The 13,196-nt window shown below is 40.1% G+C and overlaps 1 long non-coding RNA gene across 1 annotated transcript; it reads right to left on the bottom strand.

The window, feature by feature from the left end:
* Nucleotides 1-802: 802 nt before the first annotated feature.
* LOC106724695 lies at nucleotides 803-4,658 on the bottom strand. Its single transcript, XR_001360535.1, has 2 exons — nucleotides 4,567-4,658; nucleotides 803-1,186 (listed from the first exon to the last, which is right to left on the bottom strand). It is a non-coding gene; the product is annotated as an uncharacterized LOC106724695 (long non-coding RNA).
* Nucleotides 4,659-13,196: the final 8,538 nt, after the last annotated feature.

Below are 13,196 nucleotides of genomic sequence, written 5' to 3'. Positions count from 1 at the left end.
GAAGGACTTGTATGCATGCATATATGCATAACCAATGGACATAAGACACTGGGGGGTAGGGGAGGCCAGCGGATTGTCAAGGGCGGGGGAAAAAGGAGACATATGTAATACTCTTTGTAATACTTTAAGCAATAAAACAATTTTAAAAAAGAAAAAGAAGAAAAAAATATATGCCTTGATCACCCTCCTCTGCAATGATTATCATCTCTAACTCTGTTGTCCCCAGTGTCTCTACAAGTTATGAGAAGATCTCTGTATTGAACCGCAAGCTCATTAGAGAGGAGTAGCAACCCAGCACTGGAGGGCCCACTTCTGACCAGTTTCCCACACTGTAGGCTGTTTGTCACCTCATGGATTCACAGTTGTTATCCTGGGTATATGGCCTGTGTCCCACTTTTGTCATTGAGCCCTCTTGTCCTGCTGGGGTTTCTGAGGCAGCCATCTTCCATTATTCTAGAAGCATAGCCTCCTTTTCTAAGTATCCTTCTTAGCTATAATGCCTGACAGCACCTTCAACACTCCCCAGCTGTAGATTTTCAATAATTTCTTTTCAATGTCTCTCAATGTTTATATTTATTGAATTATGAACATATGAATTTATTGAACTATATTGTATATACTTTGTAAATTTTAAAATAAAATGTTATATAAGGATATATGAGACATGAGATACATGTAATATATTTGCCCTTCCCCACCTTGGCACCCACTCCTTTGAGGTACCCATACCTTTATGAAATCAATGTTGCCTCTGGACAAATAGAAGTGAACAAAGGACTCTTGCCTTGAGCAAGCCCAGAAATGCTATTTAAAAATTTACATTCTTTTCATTATTTTGCAGATGGTTTATCTTAACATTTTGGAAATCTTGAACTAGGAAAGTGACTGTAAAGTCCCTGATACACAGAAGGTGAAAAGTGTGGTCTTGAAACTCGGAGAGATACCAGTAATCACAGAAGGCAGTCTTTGAAATAAAGGTCCTCCTCCTGTTCTCAGCACCCAAGCCAGTGTCTAGCATCGAGGTGGGGTGCAGGGATTGATTATAGAACTAGTGATGCAGCATTGAGAAGGCCCCTGCAGGGAATATGCAGGGGGGCAGAGCCCCTCATGCCACTGCTGAGTCACCTTTTGGCTTCAAAACATAAATCCCACCTTTCCTTCAGCTTTGCAACATTTCCGCTGAGTTCTGAAAAGGAAAAGAAGGCAAGGGAATATGACAATTATAAGTAGGCTATCATAGTTCTAAGGAGACAGTATTGTTTCAGAAAAAGTGTAAGAATATATGTACATCGTATCATTTGGTTATTCTATCTGGAAGAGTCGCTTCTCTCTCCTATATAGGAAAAAATGTGATTTTTGTGTTCTCTTTCCAAACACATAACATTTAAAAATAAATGCTATCATGACTTTAAGACAACTTGCAAAATACATGACCATTTCTCTCCAGCTTTTAGTTTTTTCCTTACTGACAAACAGAATGGCTGTCTTTAATATAATGTGGTTTTAGGTCATGAATTCTACTTTGTACACATGCTGGATAGAATATAGTTTGAGCCCCTCAAGAGGAAGAAGTTTCTCTTATTTCACTTTGTGTCACTCAAGTACTGTAATGCTGTACATATAATAGACACTCCATGATTATGAGCTGAGCAAATGAAAAATGGTAGCACCCACCTAAAATAAGGTTTGTTTAAAGAAATTCTTGTAAAGTAAGTTGATGTATAGTTGTATGAAAAAGAATTTAAGATTCACAGTTTTGACTTCCTGCACCAAAATTTCACACTTGCAGAGGAATAAACGATTTTTTGTTTTTATTGGAGTATTTTATAACATGTTATACTATTCATTTTCTCAAAACAACCTATACTAATGGATTTTTTTCCCCTTTCTCAAAGTAAAAGAAAATTATATGAGCAAGCAAAAAATTTCTGGAAATGGTAGAAATGGAATGTGTGAACTGTAGAATGACCCTTGAGAGACAGAGGTAGAGACAGAAATAGAGAATGTGTGTGTTTTGTGGGGAGATGCCTACTTGGCTTGTGTCATCCACTTCCCTAGCCATAATCTCATTGGTTCATGAGCAGGCATGTTACCTAAGCACGAATTTTAGGAATTCTGTTTGAGATCCTAGGTGGAAATGTTCCCTCTCTTCCCCTGGACATTATTATGGGCCATGTGAGGCCTAAAGTTCCTATTCCACCACAGGCTTAAGGATGAAGCCAACCAAAGAAAGAGCTGATACATAAAGGAGCTATATGAGAGAGAGACCCAACAGAACTACCAAGAATGAGTCTCCTGGATTTCAAATATGGGGGTCAAGTTGTTTAGGTTGATTTTCTGTTTCTTGACCCCAAAGCATTCAAAGATATCCAGATAGGGGTTTTGGTTTCATAGATGTATATCTTTGTCAATACTCACCAAATGGTGCATTTCATTGTACATAAGTTTTATCTCTTAAAGAACCATAAACAAATAAGTGAATACAAACTAGTAAATTGTATGTTAAAGCTTTTAATTTTTTTATTGATTGTAGAGAGAGAGGAAGGGAGAGGGATAGAGAGAAACATTGAGGAGAGAGAAACATCATAAATTAGCTGCCTCCTGCATGCCCCCCACTGGGGATCGAGCCTGCAACCCGGGCATGTGCCCTGACCAGGAATCGAACCAGTGACCTCTTGGTTCAGGGGTTGACACTCAACTACTGAGCCACACTGGCTGGGCTGTATGTTAATGGTTTTAGAAGTATATTATTGTCTGCAATTTACTTCAAATCCCTAAAAAAGAAAAAATAATAAGATGACCTGATGAGTGAATAGAAGAAGGGCTATAAGGATATCTATATACTAGAGCAAGCATGGTAATATGATAATTGTGGAATCTAATTGGCGGATGACTGATCACTATAAAATCCTTTAAACTTTTCATAGTAAAATGTTGGAGGAAAAAGCACGAGTTCACTCTTATTCCTTGTATATGGATATCCTTAAATACTTTGTGATAACTTATGGCTCTGATAATATGGCATCAGGATAAATGTTCTTTATCATGGCAGCCAAGGTCTATTCATCCTCTTTCATGATGACTTAGGTTATATCTATTGTTATGTTTGATGGTTGGATTCTATAAGCCAGTCATTAATAAGATAAAAATCTAACAAATGTGAAGGAAAATGAGTCATGGGTATGCATTAGATTATTGTCTTAACACCTCAGATCTAAACTTTGTTATGTCAGTTCTCAAGAAGAAAATAGAGGAGCATTTGAGATATTCCTCCCCGGAATATGTCAATTAGGCTCAAATCAACTCTTATTTTAAAAAAAGAAGAAAGTAGTACATTAAGTAGGAGCTTTGGTAAAGGTCTGTTTTATTTTATTGTAATACTTTTTTAGAGAGAGAGAAACATGAGTTTGTTGTTCCACCTAGCCATGCATTCATTGGTTGATTCTTGTATGTGCCCTCACTGGGAATCAAAACCACAACCTTGCCATATCGGAATGATGCTCTAACCAACTGAGCTACCCAGCCAAGGCTGACAGAGTTATATTTCATCAACCTTATTATTGCTTAACTAAAGATGATACAAGGGGCACTTTATACCTCAATGTAAAATAGCCATATATCACCACAGGGAATAAACACTTGCTTTTTTTCAGGGAATATATTCTGTGAAAGTCACTTTTGTTAATGGAAAAGTTAAAAAGTAAGGGTAAGTAGAATTAAAAAGAAATACATTCAATGAAGACAGGATCTAAATTTACTCCATTCTCCTTCCTCCTGTGGAAGAGGAAAGGAATTGGGAAGCAAAACAGAATTTCTACAATTCAAGAAATTCATGCTATTCTGGACTCAATATATGTGCCTGAAAATAGTGTACAAAATTTATAAATAGAATTACTTTTTTAAATATGTTTTTATAAGGCTTAGATAGAGAGGAAGAGAGAGGGAGAGAGAGATAGAAACATCAATGGCTGTACACACAGCCTACTGGGGATTAAGCCCACCCCAAGCAATGTTTCAGCCTAGATATTTTTCTGTTCTACCTTCTGATTCACTAATTCTCTTTTTAGCTATGTCTAATCCATTATTAAAATTTATCCATTGAAGACTGAGAATCGAACTGGGGACTCCCAGGAACCTCTTGGTCCATGGATGGACACTCAATCCACTGAGCCACAACGACTGGGCGAGAATTGCACTTTAAATAGCAAATTAACCCAAGATTTTCAATAGAATACATACTAAATTTTTTTAACACGGAAAAAAATGATCCTTTCTTACTATATTTGCTTTATAAATTTGTCCTTTCATATATTGGTTGTTCTTAGACCAGCCCATAATTGCGTATATATCTCTACACTACCTTCTTCCAAATTCTCCTTGCTTTTTCTGCCAAGATGCCACTCATAGTGTATTCTTCCAGAATTTCACAAGTTGTTAGAAAATGGCCAAACTTCACAGATAATAAAAATGCAGCAACTAACCTAAGCCTAATGAAACTAGGACAGCATGAAATGAGACTTTCTTAATGAAAGAATGTACATCAGAATGTTAATTTGTTTCCCTTACCTTAAATCAAGATCAGAGTAGCTAGTGAGCATTCTGGGCTAAAACTGGCCCTTCTGAATCCTGCCTGATCTGTCACAAAACACACGGTTCAGTTCTCTGTAGCTGTAAAACGTGGTAATTTTGCCACCCAACGGAGAGCCCCACAGAGCTGGATGAACTAAATAAGGCCAAGACCTCAATTGGTGTTGGGCCATGGCTTGGAATCTCTGGGCAAATATCAGAACCAGAATCTGTAGGTCCTAATATTGTGGAAGAACATGCTAAATCTTTCTTTAACATTAAAAAAAAAAATGATCCTTTCTTTAATATATTTGCAGCAGGATTAAAACAAATAAACAAGCACACAAAAAAACCACACAGCAATAATAGAACCACAAGTAGCAGCTGAGGCTTAAGAGTGGCAAGCTTTGAGCCTTTCCCGATGACACTAGCTGCTAACTACCTCCTCCTCTGCAGCTGCCATGGGCTTCCCCGAGCTGGGGGCCCTGGCATTTGTCCCCTCTTGCCACACCCTAGCACAAGCTGAGGATCTGAAAACTGTACATAGGAAACACTATCTTGTCCCACACTCCCGGTGTGTTTTCTCTCTTCATCTCACTTCTCCTATCCAACCTAAAAAATATTTTCAAATCCACAGGCAAAAAAAAAATGACTCTGCAGACCTGAGTAGTTGGTATTCTCTCTGAACTCTTCCAGGATGGCACCATCCCAGACAGCCCTGATGAAAATAGCTCCTATTGCCCCTCTGGCAGTGCCACTGGGAACAGCTGCTTGCAAGCATGCTGTCTGACCCACTAAGACCTCTGTCCCCACCCTGTCTCCAATGTTGTTCTCCAAGTACCTAATAACCCATGAAAACAGTCACTGACATAGGCTTCCAAGTTTGGTTAAGGCTGATAAACAGTGGAACAAGGATCTCAGATATGGAGCCCTGCCCTCCTTGGTAGATAATGAGAGGAATAAAGAAAAGTGTGAAGACTTTACATAAGAATAAGTGCATACGGGTAGAAACAGTCATTTATTGAGCACTTACTGTCTTCCATTTGCATGATGTTTTTTGCAAGAGACAAAGCACTTCCACATGCTCTCTCTCCAGCTAACAAGAATCCACTGTGGGCTTGCTCTGTGCCAGAACTGTGCTCTCTGGCCTCAGTTCCAATTTGTGAAGCAGAATAGATAGTCACAGGAGCGGGTATGTATGTTGGAAAAGCCTCTAGTTCAAAGGCAATTCAACACAGACTTCTCTGCATTGACTCCAAATACAGTGACTGTCCATTTTCTAAAGCGCCCCCCCACCCCCGCCTGCCCCTGCTTTAATCTGAACAGGCAGTAATTTCCCGACTCCAGGATAGACATTCTCTCCTGTTTAGAAGAATAAAGGTGTATTCCTTCCATTTGGATCCTCAGATTTCAGTGAGAGCTCTGGGCAGTAGCTTTCCAGCTATTTCCTGCTATTTCTAGGCAGTTACAGTGTGTGGTAGAGCTGAGCTTCCATATTAAAAGTCACCAATAGGGGCTGCCCCCTAAGACATTCTCTATGCCAGCAGTTCTCAACCTGTGGGTCGCGACCCCTTTGGCGGTCGAACAACCCTTTCACAGGGGTCGCCTAAGACCATCCTGCATATCAGATATTTACATTACGATTCATAACAGTAGCAACATTACAGTTATGAAGTAGCAACAAAAATAATTTTATGGTTGGGTCACAACATGAGGAACTGTATTTAAAGGGCCAGAAGGTTGAGAACCACTGCTCTATGCCAACCTAAAGCTCCTAAGTTCAAAGTGCAGTAAAATGAACTGTTTCTCTTTCTTTCTATTCTGTATGCTCTAAATTCCGCATCTTAGATTTATTTTATTGTAGCTTGGTCTTTGGTTCAATGAGTTGGCTTTTACCTTTTATCTGCATACTGCATTAACACATGCAAAGCAAACTCCAAAAAGCAACTCAACATTTATTGAATGAGTTTCTATGAAAAAGGCACTAGCATGGCTGTAAGAGTCTGGAAAGGCAGTCTGTTATAACAAAAAATCTAACCATCTGAAGGAACTGCAATTTCCTACAACTTAGCTAAAACTCATTGCTTAGTAAATTGCTTTTAGGGAACCAGCTCTAGTGATTGGATGAGATTGTGGCAGTTAGCATATTTAGACTAGATAGCTCTGCAATAACTGAAATGCTTGAGACATTTTCTCTTAATTAAGCATTCCTCATTACATTCTTAATATTCTTTCCCACTTCACAGCTGGCAAAATAGTGAACTGCAATTTATCTTCCCATTATAATGATTACAAAATGAGAAGGAATATATAGATCAATTAAGTTTTCAAAACCACGTGACAAGGAAGACCTGGCTAATAGTGAGTAAAGTGACCATTCTATCTTGTCAAAACATAAACCCTTCTAGGAATAAATTCTATTTTTCCCAACAGAATGGAAAAAAATATTTGCCTACTTGTTTGTTTGCAAGAGTTGTCACAGTAGAATGTGATAGTTGTATAATTCTGTTTTACATCTGTCTTGCCATTACATTTGTAACCCTTTAAATCACTAGTTGAGGACACCATTAAATTGCAGTCTAGCATGCTGCTGATAAGCAGGGACTCCCAGCTCTATCACTTTCTGGCTGAATAACCTATGGCTAGTTAGTTTAAATGCTCCATTCCTCAGTTTTCTCATCTGTAAAATGATGGTAATAAAAGTTGCTAGAAGAATTAAAGATAGATAGATGATAGATAGATAGATAGATAGATAGATAGATAGATAGATAGATAGATACACAGTTAGAAGAGTCCTTGGCAGGTAATAAATGCCATATAAGTGATATAGTTATTATCATGCTTACCATTAGCACAAAAAGAACAGTGATATTGTTGGGCTTCTTTATCTAACTGCTCTATTATAAATCACTTTCTTGTCAAATATCTTCAAGACTAGCTTATAGAATAAACATGAGGTGGATTTTGGATGTCATAATTAGAATCTTATGATTGCATGGGCAAATATCCAGAGAAAATATTTCTACATAAAATATAAAAAAAAACTAATGATTTGAAAACTCATAGTATAAAATCCCACTAATACGAAGGATTTGTACATGGTTCTCTTCAAATTAAGAATGTTCTGAGAGCATGTCATAATTAGAATCTTATGATTGCATGGGCAAATTTCCAGAGAAAATATTTCTACATAAAATACAAAAAAACTAATGATTTGAAAAGTCATAGTATAAAATCCCACTAATACGAAGGATTTATACATGGTTCTCTTCAAATTAAGAATGTTCTGAGAAGGTTTTCTTGACTATTTGTGGTAACTTTTCTTTGTTTTGTATCAAGAATAATACTGTAAAATATATATATGTAAAATGTCAGTCCCTTCTGGTGTGGTAATAATGCATAACTGCATTAATGATAAATATCACTGCATTCTTTGGCCAATCAAAAAAGAAAGCAAAAAGGTTATTTAACAAGTTTAAATATTTTAGCGTTCATCACTCTAATGTGTTATCCAAATGCATTTTTGTAATAGTTTTATTGAGATATAATTCACATACCACACACTCCATCAATTTAATGTGATATTTTGATGGTTTTAAGTATATCCACAGTTATGTAAATCATCACCTCAATCAAGTTTAGAACACTTTCATCATTCCAAAAAGAAATTCTATTACCCATCAGCAATCACTCTCCATCACCCTCCTACTGCCACAGGCAACCACTTTTTATCTCTAAAGATTCACCTGATCTGAAAGTTCCATATAAATGGTATGTGTCCTTTTGTGTCTAACTCCTTTCACTTAGCATAATGTTTTCAAGGGCCTCCATGTTGTAGCATTATATCAGCACTTTTTTTTATTGTCAATCTAGAGGCCTGCACGAATTCATGCACAGGTGGGGGATTATGGGCAGGGCCCGCTGGGGGGAGGGGCTATGGGCAGTTGGCCTGCGGGCCCCGCCCCCTGGTCAAACTCCTGGTAAAGGGGACAATTTGCATATTACCCTTTTATTATATAGGACTAGTGGCCTGGTGCACGAAATTTGTGCAGTGGGTGGGGGTGTCCCTAAGCCCAGCCTGCACCCTCTCCAATCTGGAATCCTTCGGGGGATGTCCAACTGCCGGTTTAGGCCTGATTCCTAAACTGGCAGTCGGACATCCCTCTCTCAATCTGAGCCACTGGCTCCGGGATCCCTCTCGTAATCTGGAACCACTGGCTCCTAACTGCTCCCCTGCCAGCCTGATGGCCCTAACTTCTCTCCCCAGCCGGACTGATCCCCCTAACTGCCTAACTGCCCTCCCCTCCTGGCCTGATCGCCCTAACTGTCTCTGCCTCAGCCCTGCCACCATGACTTTGTCCAGAAGGACATCCAGAATGTCTCCCAGAAGGTCTCCCGGTCTAATTAGCATATTACCCTTTTATTAGTATAGAAGATATTCCATTGAGTGGATATACCACACATTGTTTATCCATTCATCAATTGATGGACATTTGAGTTATTTATATGATTGGCTATTATGTACAACCAGAGGCCTGGTACACAGGGTGGGGTCCCTTGGCCTGGCCTGCATCCTCTCACAATCTGGGACCCTTCGGGGGATGTTCGAATAGCTGGTTTCGGCCCGATCCCTGCAGGCCCGATCCAAACAGGAGGGGCCCGATCCCTGCAGGCCCAATCTCCACAGGCCCCATCCCTGCAGGCCCAATCCAGACAGGAGAGAGCCCAGTCCTGTGCATTGAACATCTGTCCCCTGGTGGTCAGTGCGCATCATAGCGACCAGTCAAACGGTCATTCAATCACTTAGGCTTTTATATATATAGATGCTGCTGTGAAAATTTGTTTACAAATTTTTATGCAGACATACGTTTTCATTTCTCTTGAATATATATATATATGAGTAAAACTGCTGGGTCATGTGGTAACTCCATGTTTAATCTTTAAGAAAATTCCAGGCTATTTTTCAAAGTGGTTGCATCATTTTACCTTTCCACCAGCACTGTATAAGGGTTCCAATTTCCCCATATCCTTGCCAACACTTATTATTATGTGTTTTTGGTTTTGTTTTATTATCGCCATCCTGGCAATGTAAAGTGGTATCCAAATGCATTTTTTAGATGTAAAAACATGAAAATACATTGGGTGAGGAAGACAGCATTTTAGACAAGGGGAAGCATGAAGAGATTAGGAAAAGAAGCCCTCAGTCAGGCTGGGAAAGGAAGCAGGAAATGTTTTTAAGTCTGTTACTTGATTTCATGTCCTGCTCTATCCAAAGGGTCAGGAGTGTGGACAGTCCTCATTTCACCTCTGGAGCTTATAATAATCATAACAACTAATCAGTGTATTGATTTATTTCGCTATGTTCCTTTCCATGTTATATTCCATTGGATCCAATACCACAAACCTTATATGGGAGGATATCATTATTCCTATTCTTCAGGTAAGAGCACTAAGACTCGGAATGCCTAATTGACTTTCCCTCAGAAAGGTAGTTAAAAATAATATGTACATACATACATAAATATTAAATAAATAAAACTCACAGAGCTGGGCCTGGAAGCCAACTTTTTATTGACTTCAGAGAGAGAGAAAGAGAAACATTGATGTGAAAAACATTGATCAGTTGCCTCCCACATGTGCCCGACCAGGGATCGAACCCACAAATTGGGCATGTGCTCTGACTAGGAATCAAATCCACCACCTTCTCTTGTAGAGAATGATGCTCCAACCGAGCCACACTGGCCAGGGAGGAAACCAATTGTTGTATTTCAAATCCCAATTCTTAGTTTCCTCTTTCCTTATCATCTTCATTTACCTCATCTTTGGTGACGCAGAAAGTAATGAATAAGCAAAAAGGCAAAGAAGAATTTGTGTATGTGTGAAGCAATTAGAGGTCGGAAAGCTGCACATCACAAAGTCCCCACAGTCAGACTGTGAGAGAGCAGCCAGGGGCATAACACCAAGTGTGACAGTGACAGCAAGGATGGCTGCATGCCCACTCCTTTATGAGGCAAGAAGCCAGGGCCAAAGGCCACTTAAATCCCTAAATTCTGGATTTCAGAGAGGAAGGGAGAGGGAGAGATAAAAACATCAATGATGACAGAGAATCATTGATCGGCTGCCTCCTGCATGCCCCACACTGGGGATTGAGCCTGAAACCCAGGCATGTGCCCTGACCAGGAACTGAACTGTGACCTCCTGGTTCATAGGTCCACGCTCAACCACTGAGCCATGCCGGCTGGGCTGGATATTATATTAACTGTATTTACAGTAGTATATTTAATTACACACACTAGTCATTCAAATATTTATTGAGTAATTATTATGTTCCAGGCACAGTGCTAAGATGAGATTTTAAAAAGCAATGACTATAGGCCTGGTCAGGTGGCTCAGTTGGTTGGAATGTTATCCCATACACCAAAAGGTTGCAGGGCAATTCCAGGTCAGGGCACATACCTAGGTTGAGGTTCCATGCCCAGTCAGGGTGCATATAGGAGGGAACCTATGGATGTTTCTCTCTCACATTGATGTTTATCTCTCTCTCTCTTTCTCTCTCTCCACCCACTTCCACTTGCTCTAAAAAAAAAAAAATCAATGAAAACATATCTTCAGGTGAGATTTTTGAAAAAGCAATGACTATAAATAGCTAACATTTACTAAGCCTTTTATATATAGCATCTCATTTAATCCCCACAAAATTCTTGCAAAAGAAATGGAAATTGAGGCATGGAGAAGTGAAGTACATTGTCCCAAAGTCACTAGTAAAAGGCAGAGGCCGAATAAGAGCCTAGGCAGCCTGTTTCTATACCTGCGATCTTCACCACCACCCAGTCCTCCCTGCCAGACCTTGTTCGGCTGGAAGTCACATGTGGTGACACACAGAGACTAATAATACTAATTAATTCCAGCAACCATGTGTTGAATGTTCATTAATACTTGGAGCCCAGGGGCAAATTCTCACAAGTCCAAGAAGTACTTATCTTCATTAGCATTTCAGAGGAGGAAAGAGTTTCAAAGAAGTAAATTAACTTGTCCACAGTTGCAGAGCTATAATAGTTCATGCAGTTCTGGTGCTTACTACATATATACCAGGCACTGTTCTAAGCACTAATTTATCTAATCCCCAAAACAGCACTATGAGGTAGGTTCCATTATTACCCATCATTCTTAGTTAAGAAACTGGTCCAGGATCCCACTCTAGTAAGTGGCAAACCCAGGACTCACACTGGCTTAAAATCATTATCAAAACAAAATGCTGTCTCTTGGCTAAGAAGTAGCAGAGCAAAATTCAAACCCAGTCTAACTCTTGAGTGAGAGAGAATCCTCTATCTTCTTACCAACATGCTAAGCATGGCCCTCCTACCTGCTGTAGTATGGAGGGGTGCTAGGGAGGATGGGAGTAAAGAGTTCTGGGGACCCTCCAGAAAGGAGCATTTAAGCTGCATTTTGAAGGTCAAAGTAAGTATTGGATGAAGGCAGGCACCATGCAATTTATCATTTTCTTTTTTTTCTTTATTTTTTTGCAATTTATTATTTTAAAGGAAATTATATGTATCCAATTGAGGACTTTAAAAAGACTATGTAGTTTCAGATTGAATTATAAAATCTTTACTGTGTTTTAATTTTTCAAGGAGAAATATTCTTGATGAAGGGAAACAAGGTTTTGTTCACTTCGATTTGGCTATGCATTAAAAAATCATCAAGGAATAGAAATGGGCAGTTTTTGTAACGTTAAACCCAATTCTGACTCTCAATATTTACTTCCTCAATCTAAGTGCTGCAAGCAGGGTGATTTCCAAACCTTAGGAATCTCTGCAAGATTTTCTCTCCTTCAAATCTGAAACCCAGCATTTAGAAACCATAAGGAGCCTGGAGATTCAAATCAAGAACTAGAAGGAACCAGTGTGCGCGTTGTTCCCCCGGGGCTAGAGACCGGCAGGCAACTTGTGGCTCAAACGCTGCAGAACCAGGGTTTTTTCCCTAGCAAACTGATTTATGACCCCAAGAAGGGCAGCTGCAGAACCGGTCAGACCATAAGTGCAATTCTCAAACATGCATCCAAGAAGAAGGTCCAGGATGAGATGGGAATGGTAAGGTGGGGTTAGTTCTGGGGGGAAACGGACTGTCCTGGGTGAGACCCTTCAAATCCTAATTCTTGCAGCAGCCAGGCCAATGGACTCAGCAGCCCAAAATGTGCGCGCTGGGGGAGTTGACTCCGCAGCAGGGCAGCGGGACAAGGTGCCTCCACGCCCCCTTGCGGACCTATATGACGGCTGAGGAGGACTTGCCTACTTCAGGATAGGTACAGTGTCTCAAAAATGTTCTCAGTTTAACCCTCACACCACCTTTCAAGAGAGTCGCCGTGATCAGCTAGCTCCATTTTACAGACGAAATGCTGAGGCTCGGGGAAATGAAGCAAGACTTGCCAGCAAAAAAAGAAAACCTTAAATGAAGACGATCATTGGACTGGTTCCTGAAGAGATGGGGGCTGGGGCCGCTGGGGGGCCCCACACTGACCCCTCTGGCTCTCTGGGCGGATTTGGAACCAGCTGTCAACCCGGAGGCCTGGCAGCGCCCAGGTGGCTGGGAAGAGGGAGCGCGCGCAGTGGGCAACAGCGCGTCTGAGGGCG

Source organism: Myotis brandtii, unplaced genomic scaffold (genome assembly GCF_000412655.1).
Source record: "Myotis brandtii unplaced genomic scaffold, ASM41265v1 scaffold931, whole genome shotgun sequence".
In the NCBI taxonomy this organism is placed as follows: Eukaryota; Metazoa; Chordata; class Mammalia; order Chiroptera; family Vespertilionidae; genus Myotis; species Myotis brandtii.
The sequence above is the reverse complement of the archived record's forward strand: the minus strand, read 5'-3'. Positions and strand labels throughout refer to the sequence as shown.